Below are 17,748 nucleotides of genomic sequence, written 5' to 3'. Positions count from 1 at the left end.
CTATCACCCCGGAAATTCCAAGGGATTTAGGAGTTCTGTGTCGGGAACCAGGGGCAGAGACCAACATATATATTTCTTATTATGTCACAGGTAGAAATCCAGGGCCTCTGCTTCTCCAAAACGCCTTTCCCAATCAGAGACCTGGTGTGTGGCTGTGTTATCTTCCTGAGGCTGCTAGAACAAATCACCACAAGCTTGGTGGCTTAAAACAACAGAAATGTATTCTCTCACAGTTCTGGAAACTAGAACCCTGAAATGAAGGTGCCGGCAGCGCTGTGCTCCCTCCAGAGGCTCGAGGGAAGGGTTTGTTCCTGGCCTCTTCCAGCTTCTGGGGACTGTTGGCAGTCCTCGGCTTGTGGCCGCCTCACTCCAATCTCTGTCTCCATGGTCACATAGCCTTCTCCTCCGTGTACCTCTTCTATGGACACTTGTCATTGGATTTAGGGCCCAGATAATCCAGAATGATCTCAGGATCACTAACTTAAATACTGCAAAGACTCTTTTTCCAAATTAGGTCATATTCACAGTTTTGGGGGTTTAGGATGTGGACATATCTTTTTTTTGAGGGGTAACCACTCCATGCATTACAGTGACCTTCCCTTTTTCTTTCTTTTTTAAAGAGTCCTTTATTTATTTATTTATTTATTTATTTATTTATTTATTTATTTATTTATTTATTTATTTATTTATTTATTTATTTATGCTGAGCAGCTTGTGGGATCTTAGTTTCCCAACCAGGGACTGAACCCAGGCCCTTGGCAGTGGAAGCACGGAGTCCTAACCACTGGACCACCAGGAAGCCCCTACAGTGACCTTTTTTTTTTTTTTGAGATTTATTTATTTATTTATTTGTTTGTTTGTTTTTTGGCTGCGTTGGGTCTAGGCGCACGGGCTCAGTAGTTGTGGCACGCGGGCTCAGTAGTTGTGGCTCATGGGCTCTAGAGCGCAGGCTCAGTAGTTGTGGCGCACGGGCTTAGTTGCTCTGCGGCATGTGGGATCTTCCCGGACCAGGGCTCGAACCCGTGTCCCCTGCATTGGCAGGAGGATTCTTAACCACTGCGCCACCAGGGAAGCCCTACAGTGACCTTTTCAACGTCAGTGTTTGAGTCTCAGAGTTCCTTTCTCTACCAAACTATTTCAAAATGCCCTCTCTGGAAGGGAGGAGGAACTACTGACGGAATTTATGGTGTAAATGATTTATCACATTTTTCGTTTTGTTTCCTGCTACAGCCCAGGAGAAAGCTAGGGGCATGAAGGTTAAGGAGAGAGCTGGGGATTGCTTCACAGGGTGATCAGAAGAGAAGTTACCCTGACCTGACATAAGCTGACAAAGAAGTTCCTCACCATTTCAAAATGAGTCTTTCTTTTTTTTTTAATCAGTCATCAATTTTATACACTTCACTATATACGTGTCAATCCCAATCACCCAATTCAGCACACCACCATCCCCACCCCACCGTGGTTTTCCCCCTTTGGTGTCCATACGTTTGTTCTCTACATCTGTGTCTCAACTTCTGCCCTGCAAACCGGTTCATCTGTACCATTTTTCTAGGTTCCACATACATGCGTTAATATACGATATTTGTTTTTCTCTTTCTGACTTACTTCACTCTGTATGACAGTCTCTAGATCCATCCACGTCTGTACAAATGACCCAACATCGTTCCTTTTTATGGCTGAGTTATATTCCATTGTATATATGTACCACATCTTCTTTACTCATTCCTCTGTCGATGGGCATTTAGGTTGCTTCCATGACCTGGCTATTGTAAATAGTGCTGCAGTGAACATTGGGGTGCATGTGTCTTTCTGAATTACGGTTTTCTCTGGGTATATGCCCAGTAGTGGGATTGCTGGGTCATATGGTAATTCTATTTTTAGTTTCTTAAGGAACCTCCATATTGTTCTCCACAGTGGCTGTATCAATTTACATTCCCACCAACAGTGCAAGAGGGTTCCCTTTTCTCCACACCCTCTCCAGCATTTATTGTTTGTAGATTTTCTGATGATGCCCGTTCTAACTGGTGTGAGGTGATACCTCATTGTAGTTTTGATTTGTATTTCTCTAATAATGAGTGATGTTGAGCAGCTTTTCATGTGCTTCTTGGCCATCTGTATGTCTTCTTTGGAGAGATGTCTACTTAGGTCTTCTGCCCATTTTTGGATTGGGTTGTTTGTTTCTTTAATATTGAGCTGAATGAGCTGTTTATATATTTTGGAGATTAATCCTTTGTCCGTTGTCCGTTGTCCATTGATTCCTAGTCAGGGAACTAAGACCCAGCATGCCGTGCAGCATGGCCAAAAAAAAAAAACTAGATATATTAACCAATTGTTTGTACTCTCAACTCCAGCTGTTAAAAAGTATGAGACATTAGGGGAAATCTGAACAAGGACTGGCTAATTAAGGATAATAAGGAATTCTTGCTAATTATCGTAGGTGTGATAATGGGGTATTTTGGTTATGTTTAAAGAAAGAGTCCTTATCTTTTGGAAATAAATACTGAAATATGTGTAGATGAAATTACATGGTATTTGGGATGTGATTCAAAGGAGTCCAACAGGAGAGGGGAAGAGAAATAGAAAAACAGAGTTTACGAATTTTTTATTGTTGTGGCTGGATTATGGGAACAGGGATATTCATTGTCCTATTCTCCCTGTTTGTATATATTTTTCATTATAAAAAGTTAAATAAAGTTGAAAGCAACTTAAATCTGTATCAGTGGGGAATGAGATAAATTATGGTGTCTCCATTCAATAAAATTCTGTGTACTTATTAAAAAAGAATAGTAGCGTTCACTTGTACAGCACTACCTTTGGATCAGGCCCCCACCAAAACACAAAAAATGCACTGGAGTTTGTGTTGAATAATCCCATTTTTGGAAGCTAAAAAAATAATGTATACGCTGTTGTACGTCGCTGGGTGGAAATGTAAAATGGCTCAGCCGCTGTGGAAAACAGTTTGGCAGTTCCTCAAAAAGTTAAACATAGAATTGCCATATGACCCAGCAATTCCACTCCAGGTATATACCCAAAAGAATTGAAAATAGGACTCAAACAAATACTTGTACACAAATGCTCAGAGCAGCACTAGTCACAATAGCTAAAAGGTGGTATGATTGTTTATTTTCTGTGTCATCATGGCTGGGCCACGGTGCCCAGATATATGTGGTCAAACATTATGCTGGATGTTTTTCTGAAGGTGTCTATTGGAAGGGATTAACATTTTTTTTTAACATCTTTATTGGCGTATAATTGCTTTACAATGGTGTGTTAGTTTCTGCTTTATAACAAAGTGAATCAGCTATACATATACATATATCCCCATATCTCCTCCCCACCCTCCTTATCCCACCCCTCTAGGTGGTCACAAAGCACTGAGCTGATCTCCCTGTGCTATGCGGCTGCTTCCCACTAGCTAGCTATTTTACATTGAGATTAACATTTAAATTGGTGGACTTTGAGTAAAGCAGAGTGCCCTCTATAATGTGGGTGGGCCTCTTCCAGTAAGCTGAAGGCTTTACTAGAACGAAGACTGACCTCCCCCAAGCAAGAAGGAATTCTGCCTGCAAATGACCTTTGGACTTGACCTCAACATTGGCTCTTCCCTGGGTCTCCAGCCTGCCAGCCTACCCTGCCGACTTACCAGTCTTCACGGTTGCATAAGCCAATTCCTTAAAATAAATCTCTCTCTGTATATATATACACCCTATTGGCTCTGTTTCTCTGAAGAACCCTGAATAATACAGGTAGAAACAATTCAAATGTTCATCAACACATGAACAGATGAACAAATTGTGGTATCAACACACAATGAAGTATTATTCCATCATAAAAAGGAATGAAGTTCTGATTCATGTTACAGAGTCCATGAACCTCAAAAACATTCTAAGTGAAAGAAGCCAGACATAAGAGGTAATGTATTATTCCATTTATATGAAACATTCAGAATATATAAATCATAGAGACAGAAAGTGGATTAGTATTTTCCAAAGACTGGAGATAGGGGAGAATAGGCAATGACTGCTTAACGGGTACAGGGTTTGTTTTGGGGGTGAAAACATGTTGGAACTAGATAGAAGTGGTGTTTGCACAACAACGTATTATGCCCCTGAATTGTACCTTTTTTTTTTTTTTTTTTGGCCATGCTGTGTGGCATGGGAGATCTTAGTTCCCTGACCAGGGATCAAACCCGTGCCCCTTGCAGTGGAAGTGCGGAGTCTTCACCACTGGACCGCCATGGAATCCCTGAATTGTACACTTTAAATGGTTACTTTATGTGAACTGCAACTCAGTAAAAAACATGTATATGCATTTTAGAAATCTGGAAGATAAGAATATGTGCTCTGGAGTTAGGCTGCCCGGGTTTAAAGTTAATTCTCTCACTTATTGGCTGCAAGATCTTTAGGCAAGCTACTTCCCTCTTTAAGGATCAATTTCCTCACGTGTCAAATGGAAATGATATTACCCATGTTATTCTAATATGAAGGCAAAATTGTAATAGGGAAGAACTTCTGCATTCTATTACAAGTTAATCACTAAAGGGATTTTGCCTATAAGTTTAAATTATGCATAATGGCCCATCTCTGGGAACCCTGCCTCCTATGTAATGAGTGTTAAGCTAAAATACATTGGTTTAAGATGTAGAGAACAAACGTATGGACGCCAAGGGGGGAAATTGGCGGCGGGGGTGCGGCGGGGTGGTGGTGGTGGTGGTGGGATGAACTGGGAGATTGGGATTGACATATATCCATTAATATGTATAAAATGGGGCTTCCCTGGTGGTGCAGTGGTTGAGAATCTGCCTGCCGATGCAGGGGACACGGGTTCGAGCCCTGGTCTGGGAGGATCCCACATGCCACGGAGCAACTAGACCCGTGAGCCACAACTACTGAGCCTGCCCGTCTGGAGCCTGTGCTCCGCAACAAGAGAGGCCGCGACAGTGAGAGGCCCACGCACCGCGATGAAGAGTGGCCCCCACTCGCCGCAACTAGAGAAAGCCCTCGCACAGAAACGAAGACCCAACACAGCCAAAAATAATTAATAAATAAATAAATTAATTTAAAAAAATATGTATAAAATGGTTAACTAATAAGAAAAAAATAAAATAAAATAAAATGCATTGGTTTAGCTCACAGGAAACCTCCTGACCGGGCTCACCTATGAATGGCTGCAGGAAGAAAGAAATTAACACATCCCCTCCCAAGTCTGACCGGAACCAGGACTTTACTCCCTCCGTTTTTAGTATAAAAGAAGCATGAATTCTAACTCAGGGAAGATGGTTCTTTGGGACTTTAGTCCACCATCTTCTCGGTCTGCTGGCTTTCCAAATAAAGTCACTATTCCCTGCCCCAACAATTCGTCTCTCAGTTTATTGGCCTGTTGTGCGGTGAGCAGTACGAGATTGAACTGAGTAACAGAAATGAGTTAATCTATGTAAAGTGCTTCGAGCAGTATACAACATAGAGTAAATGCTATATATGTCTTAGTTAATATTCCTATTAATATCATTATATGTACCAAACTGCTAATAGCACTCTGGAGAGGGGGAAATTTTGTTTTTTTACTGTACACACTATGAATGTTTTGTAATATTTTTGTAATAAAAGAGAGGTATACTTAAATGTATTGTAATATAACTCTCAGAATGTCAGGGGGCTGGGACTTCCCTGGTGGCACAATGGTTAGGACCCCAAGTTCCCAGTGCAGGGGGCCTGGGTTCGATCCCTGGTCAGGGAACTAGATCCCACATGCATGCCGCAACTAAGGAGCTTGCCTGCTGCAAATAAGACCCGGTGCAACCAAATAAATAAATATTTTTTAAAAAAAGAATGTCAGGGGGCTTTGCGCCCCTTATACGAGGGCTAAACAAAGACGGGTTTCACTGTAAACCTGATCAAGTTCCTGCCCCATCGTGATAAAATTGTATCATCTTTGTAAATTTATCCTCCTCTATATTGAATATTTATGGGCCTCTTGTGGCAGAACTTGTGTCCCTTGTTAGTCCTGTGTTGCAGGAATGGCAGGAAGGGCAAATGACCTTATGAAACATCAAGCTTTTTGGAGAAGCAGAACAGGTTGCTTTTCATTAACCTCTGTCATATCTGCTCCTTCCCTATCATCTCAGTCCCCCCATCCTTCTTCCTTTGAGCAGGGCTTCTGGGATCAAGAGCTTGGCTGACGGGGTAGTTCTATGCTATTTGGGTCTTCCCAGCATCTACGTGCCCTCCTTTTGGCATTGGCACCCAGATTTCCTTTGCTGACTGCTCCATCCCCGAGGTTTGACCATCTCTGAGGTTTAGGAGGGTCTGGCTCTAGGAATGGACATCTGGCAGATCAGATCGTTTCATCCCTGTGGCCACTGTGACTGGGTCAGGTGGGCACAGGACTCAAGGGACTGATGACTCCACTTGGGTTGATCTAACAAAATACCACGGACTGGTGGCTTATAAACAACAGGTTATCTCTGTGATTATTTCTCACAGTTCTGGAGGCTGGGACGTCCAAGATCAAGGTGCCAGCAGAATCACTAGTGAGTGGTCACTTCCTGTTGTCTGCTCTCTGCGTCCTCACATGGCGGAAGGCAAGGGAGCTCTCTGGAGCCTCTTTTGTTTTATTTTATCTGAGACATCAGTGGTTTAATGGATGGGGGAGCTTACACATCTGAAGCAAGTTCCTGGAGCGATGCCCCACCATGTGCAGCACATGGCAGGCAGGACTTGGTGGCAGTCTTCACTCTCAAGGGGAAGGGGAGATGACAAATTATAGGGGAATTGACATCAGGTGGGCTCATTTGCTACCAGGGAAACCAGTAGAGGGGTACGCCCCTCACTGCCCCTTTGATAAGCTATCACTATCTGGGACCTGGGGCAAGTACATAGGAAGGTCAGTCATGTGAGTAGGGTGCAGGTGAAGCAGGCCCTTGTTGGGGTGTCTTTTATAAGGACACTAATCCCATCATGAGGGCACCACCTTCATGACCTAATCAGCTCCCAAGGGCCCCACCTCTTAATACTATCATATTGGGAGTTAGGATTTCAACGTACAATTTTGGGGGGGACACAAACATTTGATCTATTGCAGATACCAACCTGAGTTGTTTGCTAGAACCACTGGAAAAGATAGTCTTTCTTCTGGGATTGCTAAACTAGTAGTAAATTTGGGGAAGTATTTGGAGAGTATGACAACAGCATAGGGGAGGAGACAAAGCATGAAAAGAGATAGTTTCTTTTTTTAAAACATTTTCTTTTTTTTTTTAATTTTTGGCCTCGCCGTACAGCATGTGGGGTCATAGTTTCCCGACCAGGGTTCGAACTTGTGACCCCTGAATTGGAAGTGCAGACTCCTAATCACTGGGCTGCCAGGGAAGTCCCCTAAAAAACTTTTAAATTTGAAATAATTTCAAACTTACAGAAAAGCTACGAGAATAGTACAAAGTAACTCCCCTACCTGTACCCAGAAGTATCAAGCATAAGCACTTTTCACTTTTGCTTTATAATTTTCTGAGAGAAGTAGTTGTAAAAAAAAAAATTGTATTGATGTATAGTTGATTTACAATGTCATGTTAATTTCTGCTGTACAGCAAAGTGACTCAGTTATACATACATATATTCTTTTTCATATTCTTTTCCATTCTGGTTTATCACAGAGTATTGAGTATTGTTCCCTGTGCTGTACAGTAGGACCTTGTTGTTTATCCATCCTATATATACTAGTTTGCATCTGCTAATCCCAGGCTCCCAATCCTTTGAGAGAGGTAGATTCTTTTTTTTTTTAAATAAATTTATTTATTTATTTATTTATTTATTTTTGCCTGCGTTGGGTCTTCGTTGCTGTGCGTGGGCTTCCTCTAGTTGTGTCGAGCAGGGGCTACTCTTCATTGCGGTGCACGGGCTTCTCATTGTTGTGGCTTCTCTTGTTGCCGAGCACGGGCTCTAGGCGCACAGGCTTCAGTAGTTGTGGCACGTGGGCTCAGTAGTTGTGGCTCGCGGGCTCTAGAGTGCAGGCTCAGTAGTTGTGGCGCACGGGCTTAGTTGCTCCGCGGCATGTGAGATCTTCCCGGGCCAGGGCTCAAACCTGTGTCCCTTGCATTGGCAGGCAGATTCTTAACCACTGCGCCACCAGGGAAGCCCCTGAGAGAGGTAGATTCTTGAGTATGTTATTTTATCTCTAGAATCCAGCTATTCCTGAAACTGGAATCCAATCCTGGATTCTTAAAATTTTTTCAATAAAAAAAATTTTTTTTTTCTCTAGCTCTCTGTCTCTCTGCACTGGGAGCAGCTCTCCTGCCACAGCTTTTCATCCCCTGAAAATGTACATTTGCACGTTTGTCTCCACCTCCTTCTAGGTCAGGAGAACCTCTAAGCTACTGAGCCCATCGCTGTCTGCAGTGGTGCTGAAATGAACAGAGACGCTGACAGATGAGACCCTCAGCAGCTTGGCAGCCCCATGTCCCCTGACTTCGCTTACTCTTAGCAGCAGCTTCCAAACCAGTGCCCCCCAGCTTTTTTTTTTAACTTTTTATCTTATGTTGGAGCATAGTTGATTAACAATGTTGTGTTAGTTTCAGGTGTACGGCAAAGTGATTCCGTTATTCTTTTTTTTTTTGCAAAGATGGTACAAGAATCCCCGTTTACTCTTTTATTTATTTTGTTTTTTGGCCGCGCAGCACGGCATGTGGGATCTCAGTTCCCCGACCAGGGATTGAACCCGCGCCCCCTGCAGTGGAAGCGCAGAGTCTTAACCACTGGACCGCCAGGGAAGTCCCTGATTCAGTTATACATATACATTTCAGTGCCATTTCAAGGGACATCAACTCAGCAGCCAAGTTCACTGGACCTGAGGCGGCCACGGTAGGTGGCTGGTTCTGGGGCTGGAATCAGGACTGTTCGGGAGCCTCATCATTGGTTATGCCAGGAACTCTTCTCTGAAGCAACGGCTCTTCTCCTACACCATTCTGGCCTTTGCCCTCTCGGAGGCGATGGGGACCTTTTGCCTGATGGTGGCCTTTCTCATCCTCTTTACCATGTGAAGGAGCTGTCTCCACCTCCTATAGTTCTTTCTCCTGTGTTTCTCTGCCCTGTATGTTCCTTTTCCTATACCTCCCCAGGCAGCCTAGGGAAATTGGTTGGCTCAGGGTTTGACAGAGAAAAGACAAATAAATACTGTATTAATTTAAAAGTATGTTTTTTTCTAAACCAGTTTAAACATCAAAGATCCAAGCGAAAGGTACCATCTTGCCCTTGAGAAAATAATTCTCAAAGGCTATCTGTCCTTCAAGAGAGAAAGGTGACAAATACAAACTCTCTTTTCAGAAAAGAATAAATGTTTTCAATTTAGACCAGAGCTAACAGATGAAAATTGTATTAGTTTTGAAGATAGTTCATGTAGCTTGGGAATAAACTGAGCCCAATTCACTTGTCAGTTCTCATCCATGTGTGTCTCGATCCACTGGTATGTTGAAATCAGTTTTTATTTCTTACTTATTTACTTTTTTTGGCCACACCACACGACTTGTGGGATCTTAGTTCCCCAACCAGAGATTGAACCCGTGCCCCCTGCAGTGAAAGTGAGGAGTCCTAACCACTGGACTACCAGGGAATTCCCTGAATTCAGTTTCATGTATGGCATGTGTCTGGTAATTTATTGCTAATATGGAAGTATTAGAGTTTAAAATTTTATTTACTTAAGCAGATGAGACAGATTGAAGGTTAGCCCTGTATTTCTCTTTGGACTGGGCCTTGTTCTAAGAACTCCAAAATGCCTTCTTGAGGGGGAAAGAAAGGAATCAAACAACAACCCTTTTAATCTGCCATAGTCCATGGCCACCTACCTTATGTGTGTATTGTAATTAGTTGCGAAAATCACAAATTATTATAATGATTTACATCCTTGCAGTCATTTGGAGGTGTCATCAAAATGTAGATTTGTTTATGAGATTGTGCTCTGCAAGGGCATAAAATCCATTGGGTATATCACAGTGGGGGGAAAATGTTAGGAAACATTGGGTAGAACAGGTCTTAACAAACCCCTGTAAGGGCTGCACTAGCCCTAACCCTATGTGTCCATCAGAACTAATTTGAAAATGACATTCCAGTTCAAACTGGCCTGAGCAAAAATGGGAATGTGTTGACTTTTATCCAGAAAAGTTGAGGGTTAAGGCTGACCTCAGATGTGGCTGGATTCTCTGTCTCTCAAATCTGCTCTCCATATTGACTTTATTCTCAAACCACAGCGGGGTGGGACTTCCCTGGTGGTCCAGTGGTTAAGATGCTGTGCTCCCAACGCAGGGGGCCTGGGTTCGATCCATGATCAGGGAACTAACACCCGACGCAGCCAAATAAATAAATAAGTAAACAAACAAAAAACAAACAAACAAAAAACCCCACATGGTGACAAGATCGCTGCCAGCAGCTCTAGTGTGAATCCTCTGAGACTCAAGTCCAGTGGGAAAGAGAGAGCCTCTTTTCTAGAAGCTCCTTCAAAAGTGTGCTGGGATTCACTCTGATTGATCTACCCTTGAATCAGTTAATCGCTTTTACCAGCAGGACACCATGTGCTGATTGCCTTAGACCTGGGTCACAGGCTCCACCTCTGAATGGGGGTGTTGTGACGGTTTGATCGGACCACATGGGTCGAGTGTGGGGAGGAGATGAACACTTCCAAGCCAAGATGGACCTTTTACAGAGAGAAGATGCTAGAAAGACAGTCAACAAATATCCACTCTGCCCCAAGTGACCATCTTGAAAATGCCCAGAAAGAACCAGATGAAAGAAAATGTCTGGCTAAGGGCCAAGCCAGCCCCAAGAGTGGAAAAATAAAACCCATGATTTCCTGAGAAAATAGATGATGTTATGACAAAGCATCACGTGTGGTAAGAAGTCACTTCTCATTCAGGGAGCCCAGGGCAGACGCTTTCATTCTCTTTGACAGAAGTCTTCTTGAGGCAGGAGATAGATGGGCCCCAGGTTAGACATTTACAACTGGCCTCCTGCTTAACTTTTCATGAGGCAGAAAAAAGTGGGCTTCAGGCCGGATACTTACAACTAGACTTCTGTTTGCATTTCCTGAGACAATTTAGCCAGTGGGGACAAAACAAGATGATTGGAGAGAAGGAAGACAAAAGACCCGTAAAACTGCCCCTTTATAAAGGATTTAAACTTCCCCAAAGCACGTCTCTCTCTCTGAGTTCACCCGTGCGTCTCTCTTTCTGTGTGTACGTCTTTCCGTGTGTACTTTGCTTTTCCAATAAACTTCTTACTTTTCTCTTTACCTTCTGCCTCCTTGCCTGAATTCATTCTTGACAAGACAGGCAAGAACTAGGGATCCAGGTCCTAGCCGCTGGCCCCTGTGGTCTAGTGGTTAGGACCCTGGGTCCAGGAACTAAGATCTTGCTTCTAGCTACTGTTCGCTGTTGCTTGATGCAAGCTGCCGCTTACTGCTGAGTGCGTCCGAAATCATTCTCAGAAAATGAGTGACAAAATGCTGCTTCCTCCATGCTTCATCTGAATGACAGGTCTCACATCACTTCCCCATTGTCTCTTAGCCAGGTCTCAACTTTTGTCCCCTTCCTTCACACATGCTTTGCTGGACCATGGGTTCCCCTCTTGTGTTAAAGGAAATGATACCCACCAGGGTTCTTGGCCTTCCCCAATCAATAGAAATTGATCAGAGGCCACACAAGAAATTCAGGCAAGGCTTTACTAGGGCTCCTGCAGCAGGGGAAGCAAGAACAATTAACAGTTTCCCTTGCTTGCTCACTCCCGGAGTGGGAGGTGAGCGGGTTCCTTATATGGGGTGAGGGTAGGGGTGTGTCCAGGGGTCTGGCTGGAGGGGTGACTGAGGTTTTTTGCCCACCCCTTAGGTGGTGCTGAGGGCAGGGGGCATGTGCAGTACCCTGCTTTTGCTCCCGGACACCCTGTTTCTGCTCCCAGCTCTTCAGAAGTGGCAGTTGGGATTTTTTTTTGGTCTTTTTGTATCTTTTGTCCAGAATTTGCCCCAACTGTGCGTACCTGCAGTTATTTTTCAGTCCCTTATAGTTTCTTCTTTTTTTTTTAATGAGCACATTTTTTTAGAGAGCTCATTTTATTTATTTAAAAATTTTTATTATTTATTTATTTGGCTGCATTGGGTCTAAGTTGCTGTGTGCATACTTTCTCTAGTTGCAGCGAGCACGGGCCACTCTTCACTGTGGTGCGCAGGGTTCTCATTGCGGTGGCTTCTCTTGTTGCAGAGCACAGGCTCTAGGAGCGTGGGCTTCAGTAGTTGTGTCACGCGGGCTCAGTAGTTGTGGCTGGTGGGCTCTAGAACGCAGGCTCAGTAGTTGTGGTGCACAGGCTTAGTTGCTCCGCAGCATGTGGGATCTTCCCAGACCAGGGCTCAAACCCGTGTTCACTGCACTGGCAGGCCGATCCTTAACCACTGCACCACCAGGGAAGTCCCTCCCTTATAGTTTCTTTGCATTTTGTTGCTGGAGGAGAGGTTTGTCCAGGTGCAAGCGTTGCAGCACTGCAGCAAAGGGTCCCAGGTCCCAGGCGGGTCTCAGAAATACCTGGCTTCCTGGTAGTATCATTTAGGAATGCATTCTGTAGTATTGGTATAATAGAAAGCCCTAGTGTATTAGTTTAAACAGTCTGGGGGTGGGGGGGCGGGGGTAGGGATGGGGAGTGTTTGTCTTTCACAGTAGGAAGCTCTGGAAGGAGGATAGTCAGGAGCTGATATGGTGAGTCAGCAGTGCTATCCAGAGCACAGGCTATTTATGTTTCCAGTCCAAGATCCTTAGCACATGCACCTGCATTCTCAGGCTTGCAAGATGGTTGTAATCCGTCCTCACGGTTGCAAGATGGCTTATGTTCATGTTTCAGTTGGAAAGAAGACGGAAAAGTCAAGGGTTTTTTTTTTTTTTTTTTTTAAAGAATGCAACCCATTTTTTTTTTTTTTTTTTTTTTTTTTTTTTTTTATTTTTTTTTTTATTTTTGGCTGTGTTGGGTCTTCGGTTCATGCGAGGGCTTTCTCTAGTTGAGGCAAGTGGGGGCCACTCTTCATCGCGGTGCGGGGACCGCTCTTCATCGCGGTGCGCGGGCCTTTCACTATCGCGGCCCCTCCCGTTGCGGGGCACAGGCTCCAGACGCGCAGGCTCAGTAGTTGTGGCTCACGGGCCCAGCTGCTCCGTGGCATGTGGGATCTTCCCAGACCAGGGCTCGAACCCGTGTCCCCTGCATTAGCAGGCAGATTCTCAACCACTGCGCCACCAGGGAAGCCCTCAAGGGTTTTTTTGTTTTGTTTTCTTTTGTTTTTAAATGAGGCCTCGCCTTTTTATTTGAGAAGTGTTAGCGATTTTTTTTTTTTTTTTAAATAGGGAATTCCCTGGCAGTCCAGCGGTCAGGACTTGCACTTTCACTGGGGGCCTGGGTACAATCCCTGGTTGGGGAGCTAAGATCCTGTAAGCTGCGTGGCGTGGAAATAAAAAAGCATGACTAATCCAATTATAAATAAACATGTGTTAAAGGTTTTATTTCACTTCTTAATTAATAAGGGAATTAGTAGATGTGAAAACCAATTCAAAGGAGAATTTTAAAAAACATACACACATAGGCAATCATATCCACATACATAAGCAATCAGAAATGTTGAAATGAGGACTTGCCTGGTGGTGCAGTGGTTAAGAATCCACCTGCCAATGCAGAGGACGCGAGTTCAAGCCCTGGTCTGGGAAGATTCCACATGTCGTGGAGCAACCAAGCCCGTGTGCCCCAACTACTGAGCCTGCACTCTAGAGCCCACGAGCCACAACTACTGAAGCCTGCGTGCCTAGAGCCCGTGCTCTGCAACAAGAGAAGCCACCGCAGTAAGAAGCCATGCACCGCAACAAAGAGTAGCCCCGCCTCTCCACAACTGGAGAAAGCCCCCGCGCAGCAATGCAGACCCAACGCAGCCAAAAATAACAAAACAAAACATATTAACAGGACTTCCCTTGTGGCGCAGTGGTTAAGAATCCACCTGCCAATGCCGGGGACACGGGTTCAAGTCCTGGTCTGGGAAGATCCCACATGCCGTGGAGTAACTAAGACCGTGCACCGCAACTACTGAGCCTGCGCTCTAGAGATGGCGAGCCTAGAGCCTGTGCTCCACAACAAGGGAAGCCACCACAATGAGAAGCCTGCACATCGCAACAAAGACCCAACGCAGCCATAAATAAATAAATTTTTAAAAAAGAAAAAAAGAAATGCTGAAATGAATTTACAAGTAGATGGAAAACTAGTCAACAGAGAAATAATCAATTAGAGCTCCACCAGACAAAAGTCATTTGCATCTCTATGGACAAGAGCAAACTGCATTACTATCAGTTTTCTACAACTTACAAAATTGTAAAATAGCTCAAAGACAATGAAAGATAACACTAAACAGAATGATAAATAGGACACCCAGCATTCTTTTTTGTCCATTTAAAAATCTTTCACAATGTTTCCCAAGAGAAGGCATGCCCTATCTCAGCATCCACCTACATCTCATTGACCAGAACCGCATCACATAGCCTCCTTCACTGCATGCGAGGCTGGGAAATCAAGTATCTTTAGCTGGACACACTGCTATCTCCAGCAACACAGGATTCTGTTAGTAAGGAAGTCTGCCTCACCTATACACCCACTTGATGTGTTAAGGGCACTAGTTTTTTTTTGGCGTCGTTGGGTCTTTGTTGCTGTGCGCAAGCTTTCTCTAGTTACGGCGAGTGGGGGCTACTCTCTGTTGCAGTGCGCGGGCTTCTCATTGCGGTGGCTTCTCTTGTCGCAGAGCACAGGCTCTAAGTGCGCGGGCTTCAGTAGTTGTGGCGTGCGGGCTCTAGAGCATAGGCTCAGTAGTTGTGGCACACTGGCTTAGTTGCTCCGCGGTATGTGGGATCTTCCCGGACCAGGGCTCGAACCCATGTCCCCTGCATTGGCAGGCGGATTCTTAACCACTGCGCCACCAGGTAAGTCCCTAGGGCATTAGATTTTAAAATAATTTTTAGCACATGTATGAGGATGGCTGGAGTAAACATCTGTTGGTTTTGATACTTCAGCATCATTCCCTCTTCTATTTATAGTTCCTCAAATTTCCTTTGGGATGTACCCTGTCTCCACTCTCCAAACCCAGCTCCAAAAATGGACACTTTTAACTCAGGGCTTGTCTAGTTATGGTGATTGATTTAGGAGTGGACACGATTGGAAACAACCCGATCAGATTCAACTTTTGGACTTTCATTGGAACAAAACTGTAACTTACGCTAGAAAAATAGTAACACTTAAGCCTGAAAGCTATTTAGTCAATTTCCTGACGGTCCTTGGTCCTCAACTGGATTCCTGTATTCTTTGCAATCATTCCACTGCCTCTCGGGGTCTGTGGCTTCCTGATGAGAAACCACGGTTGTTTCTTTATTTAATGGGTTGTCCCTCCTTTTAGTACCTGATTGCTGACAGGTTGTGACGTGTGCGCTAGGAAGTGTAGCTCTGGGTTTGAATGCCAGCAATGTCAGGCAGAGTACACCGAGAAAACAGAACCCCATCTAAGCATTTAAAGCAGAGGAGAATTTCATTCAGGGGATTGGTAACACGGGGAATGGAACTGTTGAAAAGCTAAACAGAGGTGGTGAGGCAACTCGGAGATCAGCAGTAGCAAGAATCCATCGATCACCACTGGTGGGCTAGAGACTAGATCCAGGGAGGGCACTATGTTACAGGAGCCCAGGGGCTGGGATCCCTAAACAATGCAGGGGGAGAACCAGCTACCTACTGCCAGAGAGGCTGCTTAAGGGGGTGGGGAGGTCTCACTGCTGTTTCCCATTAGTTTAACCTAGATGGAAGCTCAGGAACAGGAAAGCCTGGGCATTCAGTCATAGGGATCAGCACCCCCTTCCCTACAAAGCAGAGCAGGAAAAGGGTGAGGGAAAGAACTGAGGACATTGGGTCTACTACACAGGACTGGCCACTTATCCATATTTCATCACATCTAAGATGCCGTTGGTTGTAAGATGCAGCATTATTTTATGCATCACTGAGAGAAAAATGCTGCCAAATAAACTATGCCACAGTGCTAAGACTCCATCCATTGCAAAGCATCTTGATATTGTAACAGGGAAGAGCCAAATCTGACTACAAGTTGGACCTGTTTCTTTTACTTTAACCTTTGCTTTCTGCTGCTTTTGTTCACTAAAAGGATACTATCTATACACAATGGCCTGCCTCAGGGAACCCTGCCCCTTTGCATGACTGTTAAACCAAAGTGCCTTTGTTCAGGGAAACGTCCGGCCCCTGTCCACCTGTGGATGGCTGCAAGAAAGAAGAAATTAACACATCCCCTCCCTCAGGCTGGCCATTCCAGGGGACATTTGCAAATCTTATGGCCTTTTCACTTTACTTCCTCATCTCCTCCCCACTCTCTGTTCTGTAAAATAAACTGGCCTCCAAACCCCAATAAGATGGTTATTTTGAGACTGTAGTCTGCTGTCTTCTCAGTCTGCCGGCTTTCAGAATAAAGTCGTATTCCCTGCCTCAACACCTCGTCTCCGATTTATTGGCCTGTCGTGTGGCGAGCGGGGCGAGCTTGTACTCAGTGACAATATGAAAGATGTGAAAATGTGAAAAATGTGTGTCTTAAGATCAATAACATGCTATTAGCTGTGTGATCTTAAGAATAGGTGAACTTAATTCATCCCATCTTTGAGCTTCCATTTTACCATCCACCTGGGAATTAGAGACAATCCTTACTTTGTAGGGATTTTGTAACTAAGACTGTTAAGTTCAGTGAGATTGGGGGTTTTGTCTCTTGTTCACTGTGTTCCCCAGTGCCTAGCACAGTGCCTGGCACATGGTAAGAACCCAAGAAAGTTTTGTGAAATGAATCCACCTGGACTCTATCTCCAAATGAGCAGGTTCTTGGCACATAGTGGGAGGTGAGTATCAGCAAATGGAAGATATTATTACTGGAATCAAATAGGCTCTGGAACAAGATCTTCTTTCATGAATGTCATTTAGAATTGACTCTCTTTTGTGAGAGGGGGGAACCCCCTCTTTTATTTAAGAAAGATACTGACTTAAAAAAATGCACAACGTGAGAGTTGCGAGCTAAGTTTTATTTGGGGCAAAATGAGGACTGCAGCCCGGGAGACAGCGTTTCAGATAGCTCTGAGAAACTGCTCCGAGAAGGTAAAGGGGGGAGGCAGGTTATACAGAAGTTTTGTAACAAAGGGCAGGTAGTCTGAACATCAAAAGATTATTGTTAATTAAAGAAAACCAGATATGTCTAGTTAAGGAATTTAGCGCTTTTCTCTGTATGGGAAGATGCAAGAGTCTGGGCTCACTGAAATCATTCCTTTGATATGCACCTCAGCTATCTGGGGCCAGTATCTTGTGTTTTCACATCCTGAGTTTCCTCAGGGCTCACCGTAGGGAGTGGCTGCAGTCTGATGGTTGCTAGACAGCAGGTAGGCAGGTGTTCTTTTGCTTCCTGAGTTCCCTCAGGGTTCACCAGCTCACCATCTGGTGGTGGCTGCAATCGCTGATGACTGTGACAGCCTTTCTCTACCGATGTGACAGGAAATATTCCATTTATCGTCAGGTTTTCGCACATGGTGTGTCTTAGCTTTGCTTCCATTTAGTGGTTTCATTTTGGGAAAAACCCTTCATATCTATCCTCAGCCTGAGTCCCATTTGTGAAATGGGAATAACACTACAACACTTGCAGAGCTATGAGAGTTAGGGAAACGGTGACCAAAAA

General features: G+C 44.3%; 1 pseudogene; it reads left to right on the top strand.

Annotated features, from left to right (window-relative positions):
- The first annotated feature begins 8,275 nt into the window (after window positions 1-8,275).
- On the top strand, window positions 8,276-9,028 carry LOC118880180 (annotated as a pseudogene).
- Window positions 9,029-17,748: the final 8,720 nt, after the last annotated feature.

Source organism: Balaenoptera musculus, chromosome 14, assembly GCF_009873245.2.
Source record: "Balaenoptera musculus isolate JJ_BM4_2016_0621 chromosome 14, mBalMus1.pri.v3, whole genome shotgun sequence".
NCBI lineage: Eukaryota > Metazoa > Chordata > Mammalia > Artiodactyla > Balaenopteridae > Balaenoptera > Balaenoptera musculus.
The sequence above is the reverse complement of the archived record's forward strand: the minus strand, read 5'-3'. Positions and strand labels throughout refer to the sequence as shown.